The sequence below is a fragment of the Coenobita brevimanus genome, chromosome 74, assembly GCF_032717465.1.
Source record: "Coenobita brevimanus isolate Jiangsu-jjx chromosome 74, ASM3271746v2, whole genome shotgun sequence".
Lineage (NCBI taxonomy): Eukaryota > Metazoa > Arthropoda > Malacostraca > Decapoda > Coenobitidae > Coenobita > Coenobita brevimanus.
Window position 1 is genome coordinate 25,853,761 of NC_137027.1, and position 12,289 is coordinate 25,866,049.

Consider the following 12,289-nt stretch of genomic DNA (forward strand, 5'->3'; position numbering starts at 1 on the left):
GGTGACCTGTTTTATTATTATTATTACTATTTTTATATTATAGTAGTACTGCTAGGTAATTTTCTGTGGATGAGGGGAGGTCTCTTGTAGTTAGGGTTAGAACGATCCCCATTAACTTAAGTGCTACGGTGACATGTTTTTAAATTTTATTCTTGCCACCGTCTCAGGTAATTTAATTTCATTGTAAAGTACATTACTCGTTGTAACAGGATTATCCACAATCACCATTATTTATTGAAATCTTTATTGATTTGTTTATGTTTATCTTTATTTACGTATTTATTCATCCCGATATATATATATATCACTCAAAAGGATGGGGTTACTTAATATCCAGAATAAACAAGGATAATATCGGCAAAACTATCAGTAGTATACCTATTGAAATGGCCATGTCAGTCGTTCACACATAACTGAACCCCTCAGACTCCTAGCTCAGCTCACAGGCATAACCATCAGAACACTGATTACTATTACGACATCAAAAGGGAAATGAATTTAAGAGTTTCTACAGATGCGACACTTACACATCACTCCTCGCTTCATTCGATCAGATATAAAATTCTTACGATGTGTTTTAAAAGCCTGTTCGGCTATATAGATGGCAACACTGGATTTCGAAACTTGTTTGCTCTTTCGTCAGTTCTCTTTGTTAGATGAGTCAGTACTTATGTCCGAAGCTGTACTTTTCGCCAGACGTTCATCCAACGAAAAGGAAATTACTCGTGGAAAATATGAGGGACCTCCATCGTAAAAAAGTAAAAACACCATTCTCATTTGCCTAATGTCCTCTCGTCAGCATGTGGAGGTGCCCGGCGCTAAGGTGAGTGGGAGGATAGTGAAGTCAGGTTTGGCGGGGCGATCACGTCAAATGATAGAGTTTTAAATCCAGTGTGTCTTGTTATGATCACTTCATTTAATATGCATTCCATCGAAGGTAATTAAAGCGACATCTTCATCTGTCTTCATGCTGTTACATCTTTATTTTACATTCTTGCTGCCACCAGACGCCTTTATTGGATTTCGGCCCCGAAGGCGTTGAATCACAACTTAATGACACCTTAGTCTAGTCATAGTTTTCTACGTTTCGACCTTCAGTATGGCAAGAATAATATCAAAAGTGCCTCATCGGATTCAGGAGGAACTTGCCTAGATATAACAAGACCAAAGGAGAATATGCCCCGTTGTACTAAAAGTGCTGACTCCTATTACTGACCCTGAGATTGGGGGTAAAGATAAACCCTAAATTTTTTTGCATCATTACTGAAATGCCTGATGGAATAACTACAGAAAAATGACCCTTCCACCTCGTTGCTGATTCCTCCACATGAAATGGAATGCAGCCTAACAAATTTACTGTACGCTGAGGTACTCTGAAATTACTGACCGTCTCAAACTATGGGCTTAACGTATCTTCTCGCACTCAGTATTAACCCTTTCAACCCGAGGACTTAATTCTCGTTTAATTCTTATCTATAAATTCTTTTGCTCAATTTAGGAAAGACTGGTTAATGAAGAAGCTAACGAAGGCTACATCTAACCTTCTAATTCGAAAAGTCTCTCCTAAGTTGAATAAACTGTCTGCAGATAGAATAATAAACTGAAGAGAACATACAAACTGAACTGGTTAATGAACAGTTCGTTAGAGCACTTTCGTGAATGGCTTGCGCTTTTGCCATGAAAATTGTAAAAGGGAGGTTCGCTCTAAGCATTTCCCGATTTTTATTGTCATTCACGTACCGATTTCCAATGCTGTTATTACCTTTGCGGGTAATCTGATATATTTTTATTTACATTGTTATCACCATTATCACTGTCAGTATCGCTTTCATATTATTATCATTTTCATCACCATCACTACCACGACCAATCACCATAGCCATCGTTACCAAGGAACATCATCATCATCATCATCATCATCTTTATTCTTCTTCCTACTTTCCTCCTCCTCCTTCTTCCTCTCTCCCTCCTGAATTCATTAAGGATTCATAGCCTTTCTTCTATTCCTTCTTCTTTTTCTCCTTTTCCATCTTCTTATACTTCATCTTTTTAAGTCGCGAGATTAGCTGCTCATTAGTAGTTCACTGACCTCCTTTGTTTTTCTTTCTTTTTTTTTTTTCATTCCTCTCCTCCTGCTCCTTCTTCCTTTTTGTTCATCTTCCTTCTCCATCTTTTTCTCCTTCCCCCCCCCCCTCTTCTTTCACTTCTTCATATTTTTCCTGACTTGAGAGATTTAGTGCACATTAGTTGTTGACTGACCTTTTTCTCATTCCTCTCTACCGGCTTTCATCTTTTCTACTTCCTCTGCTTTTTCTGTCTTTCCTCCTCTTCTTCCTCCTCCTCCTCCTCCTCCTCCTCCTCCTCCTCCCCCTCCTACTCCTCCTCCTCCTCCTCCTCCTCCACCACCACCACCACCATTTCTCTCTCTCCTCCATCTTTTCCCACTTCTTCTTGACTGGCGAGATTAACTGCACATTAGGAGTTCATGGTCCGCATCAACTCTCCTTCATTACCATTACAGTGTGCCCTTCAGCCTGGATTTTCACAGCTGGCAATTTTGGTCAAAGGATAACAGTGCAATTCTTTTCCACCCTTCTGATTGATTACTTTTTCTTGCTAACTTCAGATGAGTTTTTAATCCTGCGAACCTTACATGGCCAAAAAATTGACTACTATTCATAACCGTGCTCTTTTGCTGAATGTTGCGTTAAAATACTAATAATAATAATAATAACCATGATCATGATCATCATCATCATCACCATCATCATCATCATCATGCCAAATTGATTATACTAAACGCCAAACTATTCTCTCTTCCCCATGCTGGCATAGGGTGAGACCTTGGACCGGCCGTGACTTAAAAGCGGGAAGGACACGGTACCATCTTCCATCACTAGGGGGGCGGGGCTCCCGGCAGAGAGACTATGAGGAGGGCGTGCTCCTCTCTTTCTCTCCTTTCTCTCCTCTCCTCTATCCCTTCCTCCTTCTCCAAACAGCGAGACTATGAGAGGAAACTGTTTCCCTCTCTGACTCTTTCTCTCCTCTCCTCGCTCCTCTCTCCTCTTCGCCTCCCGACAGAGACCATGGAGAGACTCGTTACTTTCTTCTCCCCTCTCCCTGTCTCTTGGTTTTCCTCCTTTTCCACCCGACAGCGAAAATACGAGAGGGACGTGTACAATCACAGTCAAAAGTTAGCCGATACAAATATGCTGGCAGTGGTCATGTAACTTGCTGCATGAAGTATTATTATGTGATTGCAATATGAAACACACAATGAAAAAGTATGAGAAGGATGCATACTCTCTGACGTTTGGGGAGGAATGAGGAATATGGAAGGCAGGACACAATTCTGGAAGCCGACTGTGGATGAAATTTACTCCTTACAGTTCCCCTATCTTTCATCTCCCTCTCCTCTCCTCTCCTCTCCTGGTTCTCTTTCTGTCCCTTCTCCTCCTCCTCCTCCTCCAGTTCCTGCCGACACGAAGTCCAAACCCACCCAGCCTCTACCACTGTTAGAATATTCATGGTGTCTCAAGTGTGATGGGAAGGGAGGTGGTGGGTGCTCGGGAGGTGGTCACTGCCTGCTAACTGGAGGGTGAGTGACCGAGAGAATGGATGGACTGGTGATTTGGGTCAGTGAAAGATGTGATGAATGGAAGAGTGAGAACGTGAGTGAATTTAATGATTATCTGAATAGTCAAATCAATTACTTTTTTCAGTGATCAGTTTCTGGTAATTGAAGGTTGGAAGTAACGAATGGATGGACTGGTGATTTAGGGGCAATGAATGGAGTGGTGATTGGCGCAGTGTTTTGATGGTAATTCGGATTTAATGCTTATTCAATAGTCAGACTCCTGGTAAGTGGATGATAAGTAAGCGAGAGAATAAACAGCCTGGTGAACTGGATGTGTGAATGAGGTGGTGATTGGAACAGTGAGTTTATAAGTAAGTTTGGGGATAATTCTGATAGTGTAAGGATTTGATGTTTTATAAGATCAGATTCCTGGTAAATGGAGGGTGTGTGGTGATTTGAGATGTCTGAATGGAAGGGTGATTGGGAGAGTGAGCAAGGAAGATAATTTAGTGGGTATTCGGAGAGTGAAAGGTTCCCGTTAACTGAAGCGTGTGTGAGAGAGTGAATGGATAGACTGGTGATCTGGGTCAGTGAATGAGATGGTGATTAAGGGACAGGGTCGGTGAGTGATTTGAGGAGTGAGAGTGTAATTGAAGGATCATGTGACGGAATGGGTGATGTAAATGAGTAAATGTGTGAAAATGAATGCCAGAGTGAATAAATGGGCAACTGATGGGAAAGGCCAGAGGACCAACGAGTGAGTCAGTGTGCGAGGGTCAGTAAAATATCTGGTGGCTGAGGTGAGAGAGAGAGAGAGAGAGAGAGAGAGAGAGAGAATTCCATGGCTGACTGACTTGAGGGTAAAGTGAGAAAGAAGGAGCTAGAAGCAGCTGGTAAATGGACAGGGTAAAGAAATATCAATAAGGGCATTTTAGGATAGCGATGAAATGAATGATGATATGATGGATGGAATGGAAATTCAGATCACTGGAGGAGGATGAGAAAAAGTAATTCTGTGATATATTCAGTTGCTGTATGGACCTGACTTCAAATATTAGGACGAAGATCAGGCGAACCTATTGATGGACAATCGACTGGAAATGGGTTTCACTGGAAGCAGCTGGGATTAAAAGTACTGAAATTTATTTAAGTGACTACATGGGTATGGGATGGAACTTTACAACGAGGAACAATGATTGAAAAAGTGATGGATGACCCAATGGAATGACAAGACATAAGAGCAAGTCAAAGATAAAGCACTGTGATTTACTGTATATATGAGTAACTGCTTGTACTGGAACTGGAACATCAAAGAAAAGCTCACTTGAGGCAGAGGGCAACAAGGTAGGATATCAGTCACAAACACATGTGATGCGGGCGACAGAGGAGTGACATCCCGTACAGGTGGGCAATAACACAGGGAAGATTGGACGGCAATGGAGTCAGACTATGAAGCTGGCAGAAACATTTACAAACTCAGGCTCATACAACTCACTCTCAACTCAGAGCTTCTGGAATAAAATGAAAGAAAAAACTAGACTTCCTCTGACCATGAGAGAGCTAAATACAAGACTGATATCCCGTACAGGTGGGCAATACTCCAGACGAGATTGGATGGCAGTGTAATCGGCTTATGGAGGTAGTGTTGATGTAAGTTATACCAGGGGCAGTGGTGTGTTTGGGTCTGGTATTATGGACGGTCAGCAGATGCAGCACCTCTGTAATTGACTTAGCTGTGAGGCTCACATGATCAGCTACCAATTGTGAGACGGAGGAGGTGGAGGAAGAGGAGGTGATGGAGGAGGGGGAAGAGAAGGAGGAGGGAGGAGGAGGAGAGGTAACTTGACTATTAACTGATAAGTGCGAATTGGATGTGAAGAAAGGAGGATTATACAGTGCTAGGGAGAAAGAGAATATGTTTTTTATATTACAGAATGCTTTTAAGCTCTGTATCTTGAGGGGACACTGAAAAACTCTTGAACTATAAGTAAAAAATTGAACTGGTTGAGGAGGATGGAGGAATATACTGTGCTAGGGAGAAAGAGGATTTATATGATTTATATAATGAAGAACTCGGTATATCTCCAACTTATACCTCTTGAAGGGACACTGAGAATATAACTCTTGAAAATATATGTAAAAATCGAGGTGGTTGAGAGGGATAGTGGAATTTACGTGGTATGGTGAGAATTTTTTTTTTTTTTAATATTCTCGTATTCTGTGTACCTCCAGCCTATATCTCTTAAGGGATAATCAAAGGAGCTCACTAACTAATGGTGATTCCTTCTGCCAGTCTCCTAAGGTAGGTCTTTAACGATGCCGAATGAGAATAATGAATGGGAGATAAAAGAACTGTATTTCTATTTGTCTATGAGATGCCGTAACGTCTTGCTCACAGCGAATTATTTTGCCTGTTACATCTTACTATTCTCCTTACGTTACTGCAGGAGGAAGGACCCTTCAGCCTGCAGTACATTGGGTTCACATTCAGATGAGCCTAGGGTTGCATCTGCTACTACTGCTTTTACTACTACCTTATGGAGGAATCTATGTTATTATCAGAAATATGTAAATAACAAGAAAAAGAAAAGTAAGATCAATAAGTTAAATAAATCGCTAAGGAAAAGATGCCACAATGTCCCTTATGCCACTAAGATACGGTTCTTAATATCCTTCAGTCTGATGACGTTCTATTTAATTTTATTACTGGCAGGACGATTTTATTCAGTTAAAAAAAAAATGAATAAAATAAAAACACATGCCCATTGGATTAATGAAGGCTAAATCTATCCTCTCCTGTTCTAAAATATCTATTAGGTCGAGTAGAATAGTCAGGAGATGCCAAAAATATAAATGAAAAATGAAGAAAATGAAAAAGACATGCTATTTTATTCAGCTTAGAAAAGACTTCTAGCGTTCCAGGGATTAAAAATGGCAGAATCTTACCTCTCTAGTTTGTAAACCCTCTCCTGAGCTGAGTAAAATCGTCTGGAGATAGCAAGAATAAAAAACGTCCTTTGTCTGAGGGGGTTGGAGATATGATTAATGGTTATGGGTGGGTGAGAAAAGACGTAGGAGTTCTAAGTGGCTTTGGAGTTCCCTGACACATCTCCCTTTGCGATTTTTTTCTGCATGAAAGACTTCAGTGCCCTCCTGTATGTTACTGATGCAAACTATGTCCGTGTTAAAGCAAGATTAATAACACACAGGAGAATGTTATGCTGTTATGTACAGAATAAATCACTAAGGAAGAATTGCCACGAGCCTCTTATGTCACCTAGAATGCGGCCCCGAGTTTTGAGTATTTGTGTTATTGAATATTTTAAACGTTGCTCAATAGACCGGTGAGAGAAAATAAATAAGAAACAGAAAGAGGTATGTTGATTGTATGTTGATATGAAGATGTTCTAGCTTGTATTTTTGTACATAGCGGATTACATAGTCTCATCGCCAAGTGGTATATACGAGACTAACAAATACATAAATAGGTGATTTAACTGTATGTGTGGAGTTGTTTACACGTCAGACGTGCTTGTGAGAGACGCCTTCACGTTGTGGCACCGAAGTAACCAGGAGGATTCACTGCCTGGCTGTACAAACGTCTCTCAACTCCCTCCCCATACTCCCAAGAGGAGGATGGTTGACTGGATGATGAGGGCAATTTTCAGCCTTCAGTCCACCGGGTTCACGTTTAGATGAGCCTGAGGCCACAACAGCAATAGCAGCATACTCTGGGGCTTAGCAGGCTCCTAGCACCTCTTTCTTAGCTGTTCCCTCAGATCATATACCTTCACATGTCACTACTTCGGCGCCAACACCAGCCGTCGATACTATAGATATGTTAGGGCTTTTTCATTCACGACAGGTGCGAAGGTATTAGCGTTTTTTTTTTTTTTTTTTTTTATGGCATGTACATGGGTCTTGTAAAAAATCAATAAAGCGTGTATTAAAGACCTTCATATAATCAAACTCATCCATGACCCATCCCGGAATCAGTTTCTCTTGATGTGTGCTGAAGATAGAAACTATGTCCATATATAAAGGGTGTAAAACAGTTCAGGATATTATGATGGTCTGTAATGAAAAATAATCTTAAAAGATCACCTAGAAAGGAGTGTTGCAAAGTTCAGTAAGTATGCAAGACAATAAGAATGTGAACATGTAAAAAAAGAGTCTTGCGTAGAAAGAATTCTTACATTTCCAAAGCATACACGGCAGTTGCTACAAAATTTCCCAGATATACAAAACAATATTTATATATATATATGCATAGGCTATAAATTACTCGTATATGCGTAGGAAGAAACGCTACGAATTCCGCTACTGAGATACAAATAACATACAAAATCAGTGTGTATACGCAACAAAATAACCACTAAGGAAGAGGTACTACAAGATCTCCTATACTGTACCATCGAGAATACAGCATGAACTAATTCACTTTTATACTGCACAGTCGTCCTCCTCTTGGGCCCCCACACAGTTACGTATCATTGTCATAGGTGACTTACATTGTTCAATAAGTGTAATGCGAGATTCCTCTCTTTGTGGGGAGAAGCTCGTATGTATATCAAAAGATGGTGTGTTTTAATACCCTTGTTATCGTGTTTGCTGTTTTTTTTTCTCTCTCTACTGCTAAATATACTTAAGTCTCTTTATCCATTTATCTATAATGCGGCTTTATGAAGGAGTTGTTATTTTTAATCAAAGAATGCAAATACAAGACACCATACTTTGTCAAACGAAATGAGTTTATATACTGTATAGGCTTAAGATTCTTTTTTAAGTCGAAGGATGAAATTAATCTCTCTCTCTCTCTCTCTCTCTCTCTCACACACACACACACACACATACACACTTGCATCACCTTCACGCACCACGGCCCCTTTAGCCTTAAACAAACACCCATTTACTCCCTCTCGCTCCCCCCATCCCTCACTCCCTCCCATTCCCCGCCAAGATCCCTCCCCGAACCTGTTCCACTCACCTCCACTCACCTAATTAGAGACTTCACCAGATCCTGGTTCAGAAGTCTGCCACTAGGTTCGCTTCCGTCGCCCAGCTCTGGGCTGGGATGTTCAAAAGATCGTTGCCAAACGCCGATATGATCATCATAACGCGCTCGTAGCGGCCATCTTTGATCGTGAGCTACGACAGCCGCTAAGGTGTATCTTCTAACGCTCGCGACAACGCTCGTAGTTCACGATGATGCGATCGTAAAATCCGTTCCGTTCCGTTCCTATTGTTCATAATGCAACCCAGATGATTGTCGCTAGGCCAATCAGAAGAGAGATTTCATTAACCTTGAAAGATTGTGAGCCAATCATAATGCACTTTCAAAATGTAAACAAATACACTCCTCCAAGCACGCCATTACATCACCCAAGCAACTACGGTATTCATCCCAAGACATCTGAGACATGGCAAGTGACGAGCCCCCCACCAAACGAATTCGTCGAGCAAATTTTACAGATAAGGAGATGATGGCGCTAATACAGGGTTGGCTCGACAGATAGGCAGTGCTGAGGGAAAGGTTTAGCGTCAAAGTGACTGCTGAGAGAAGACAAGCGGCATGGAACGAGATAACCCAGGAAGGGAATGCTTTTTCACGAGTACAGAGGCAGAGGGAGGAGATAAACGCTACACATGTCTTTCATATTTGTTTGTGTGCAAAGTCGGGGAAAAAAATTAAAAAAAGTGAAAAGCAATCACATCACTTTGGGTATAACTATAGTGTGGGTGAAAGATCCACATCATATTAGCAAAACTTAGCGATAAATTTGAAAATATCGAGATCCAAACTGAGACCCTTTTACCTGAATAAACAATATGGCATTGGCTTCAGACTGTATCATTACAACTTCGACAGAGTTAAACCATGTTTTAATGAACAGTGAATCTGTCTGCATTTTTATAGGTGTAAGCAGTAGAAACGAAAAATTCCCCATCTTTGCTTACCTCTTGGCATCTTAACTTCCCTAAGAGATAACCTGTACAACAAGTGTGTCACTGTTAATTGTTCTGCTCACACATCCCTGTGTTAAGCCGAATGTGTTTGCCAACACACCCTGAAATGAGCCACTTGAATAAAAGCAGAATGTCATTAACACCTGCATATGACATGGCACAGCACGGGCTCTTCTTGTCGCTGGTCCAACTAGTGGTTCAACTCTGCACTACAATGAAGGAGTTCTCGTCTGGGAAACCTATAATATCTCAACAAATGTTCAACATTGTAAGCAAATGGATCCATTCTGTCTGTAGTTCCTCTCACGTCTCATCGCTCTTCGTACTGCCAGTTCTACCTGATAAACCACTTGTAACTCTATCTTCGTTCACAGGAAAGTGTAAATAAACAAACTCAGCATCACTTGATACAGATTGTTTATTAAACATTCACTATGCGACCCTACGATCAACTTAAGGGTGCTTGTCAGAAATCGTAGCGCTATGAGCAAATATGGCAGATGGAAGATCGTAAAATTTGTTTGAACATACACCTTAGCGGTTTACGAGCTTGCCATGATTATCGTACCCGCTGCGATGATCTTAGCGGCCGTTTCGAGTTTTCGAACATCCCACCCCTGATGCGGGGTAGGCACTGAAAAAGTAGCCAGTGTTTAATTTCGTTTTAATTTTGACACAATGTAAAACACCTCAAAACATATTTTACTCATCAAATTACCCAGATGGCATGATATGCTACAAAGAAATTATCATATGGGAGCCCTTTGATTATATATAATGTATTATAAGTGTCATTTTGTAAATTCAGCTTTCGTCAGTTTACTCATCTCTGTAAGCATAACACAGAGACAAAACCTAGGCAATATTACTAGAACAATCCATAAAGTAAGATAAGAGTTATTAGAATATGTCATTCGTTAGTATCCACAAAATAAAATAGATGTGTAGCCGCATATTTAGCAGCACCTTTCGATATGCTGCCCTGCCTGACGTATGACTTTTCCTAACAATACGTACATGTTGGACGTCTTGATCATCTTCGTAACCAAAGTCTAACACAAATAATTATTTTAAATGTTACCCTGGCTCCACTGCACAGTTTAATAAGTTTACACTTCAACTCCTCTTACTCTGTTAAGGCCATTGTGTCGTACCGCAATGCCGTTTGTTTGGATTAATATGGCTGATTCACCAACTAAGCAATCGTTCACAATACATTATTTTCAGTGGAACTGCTTACTTCTTTACAGCATGCTAAAACACACACATCAGAAGTCCTGGAGGTTATCTCCTTTTACTAACTGCACACCATTAATTCATATATATGTAAATAGACAGCACACTAATTTAGTCCCCAAGCTAAGATTCTCAGAAAGCTTGGTTATTCTGGTTATTCTTTCTTTACAGGTATATATATATATATATATATATATATATATATATATATATATATATATATATATATATATATATATATATGCGCTTGATTGAATAGGGAAAAATATTCCAATAAATAGCAATATTATTATAAACTTAGTATTAGGTACAATTTCACAGGTCTTTAAAACCTCGCAAAAATATTTAATCGAGGCTGGGCGACGCTAGACCACCTGGTGGCAGACCTGTGAAACAGGGTTTGGTGAAGCCTCTAATTCCTGCCCTGCTTCCTCACCTCGTCACCTACACCCAAAACTCACATATACATGTCTCCATTTTCCATACATCCACTCCCATACTTACACTCAATCCCCCCTTTCCCCAAGCCCACACCCATATCCACACTCACTCTCAGACCCAAACGCATCATTGATCTTCACATCCACACCCACACCCATACTCACACCACACCCACATCCACACCCATACCAACAAGGGGAAGAGTATCAGGGGGCAAGGGGGTGGTAGTACTGGGCTCTTAGACAAACAAGCACAGGTGTTCCCAGGCTCAGGAGAAGGTAAGAGAAGGAAGGAGGGAGATGGAGGAGAGGGAGCGGGAGAGTGGAAGAAAAGGGGTGTGAATATGGGAAACAGGGAGGGGAAAGGAGGCAGTGAGGAGAATGAAAAGGGAATGGGCGGATGAGAATGGGGATGGGCGGGGAGAAAAGGTAAGGAAGGTAGTGGCCAAGGACAAAAGGAAGGAAGGAGAGGGATGGGGAAGAAAAAAAAGGGTTGGGAAGGAGATATAGGGAGGGAAAAGTGATGGGAGAAGGAGGATGGGGAAGGAATAATGGGATGAGAAGGGGGGGGATGGGGAGGTAGAAAAATAGGAGGAAGGTGGGAGGAAGAATGTGAAAGAAGCGGAAAGGCAGGGATAGAAGTGGATAGGAGAATAGAAGCATATGACTTTGAGTAAGAGGGGGAAGAGGGATCATGGAAGGAGATAGAAAGACTGGGGAAGGAAAGAGTGGAAGGAATGTAGAGAGAAGGGAGTATATCAAGGAAAAAAATGTGAAGGGGAGGAAAAGAGAGCGTGCTTGGATTAAATGAGACTAAGGACTTCTTTGTAGGACCCGTTTGGAAGCCTGGTTTTGGAGCGCGCGCGTGTATGGCAGGTAACTACACTAAATGATCGTATTCTACCAGTAAGTTGTTTAAGAGATGTCCCCATTTCCAGACTGAGGAGGCTGACTAAAAACAGATAGCCATATAAATAAACAGATAGATGTACTGTACATAAATTTGCAAGATAGCCTTTGGTTCTAACAGTTTCAAAGTGGTATAAAGAAGTAATGGTTGCAGCTGTAC

The 12,289-nt window shown here is 41.0% G+C and overlaps 1 pseudogene; it reads left to right on the forward strand.

Moving 5' to 3' along the window:
• LOC145407805 (uncharacterized) overlaps positions 1-12,289 on the forward strand; it is a 178,888-nt pseudogene that overhangs the window by 49,699 nt on the left and 116,900 nt on the right.